The sequence below is a fragment of the Haliaeetus leucocephalus genome, unplaced genomic scaffold, assembly GCF_000737465.1.
Source record: "Haliaeetus leucocephalus isolate CR32 unplaced genomic scaffold, Haliaeetus_leucocephalus-4.0 Scaffold156, whole genome shotgun sequence".
Taxonomy (NCBI): domain Eukaryota; kingdom Metazoa; phylum Chordata; class Aves; order Accipitriformes; family Accipitridae; genus Haliaeetus; species Haliaeetus leucocephalus.
This window is the reverse complement of record NW_010972592.1, coordinates 484,906-485,523: the sequence shown is the minus strand read 5'-3', so window position 1 is coordinate 485,523 and position 618 is coordinate 484,906.

Sequence of the window (618 nt, the reverse complement as noted above, 5' to 3'; positions counted from 1 at the left end):
GCTCGGCCCCCGCGGCCCGGCCAGCCCGCCGCCCTGCACGCCGAGGCGGCGGAGAGCGCTGTGATTTAAACCCAGCCCGGGGCTCGTTGTTACTAGGAGCGCGTATCTTTTTTTTTTTTTTTTGTTCTCCTTTGTAGGATACAGAAGGTGAATAATGAAATCCCTTTGCTAATAGTTTATGAGCCATGAGATTGGAAACGTGTACGGGTAGACCGGCGCGCCAGGCTAAAAATCACCTGGGAGGATGCGGGAGCCCGGCAGAGGAGAGGCTGTAGCACGCCCGGCGCAGAGCGCAGGGAAGAGCGGGGCTGCCGGGGGGGGCTCGGGTCGCCTCCCGCTGCTCCCGGGAGCGGGAGACCCCCCCCGGGGATGGGGGGGCGCGGGGGCACCCCGCCGCCCACGGGCTGCGCGTACGGCCGCCGCACCTCCCCGCGCCTGCGTTTCCCCGACCCCCCCGCCCCGGCAAGAGCTATGGGAAGGGGAGCGATTAAATGCGTGAGGGGGCTGCCTGCGGTGCACAAAGCGCGCACACGCTGCCCGCACCCCCCGCCCCCGCCCCGGGGAGCGCTGCCTGACACCGACTCGTGCGCGTCCCCGCGGGACCGCGCCGGCGGGCAG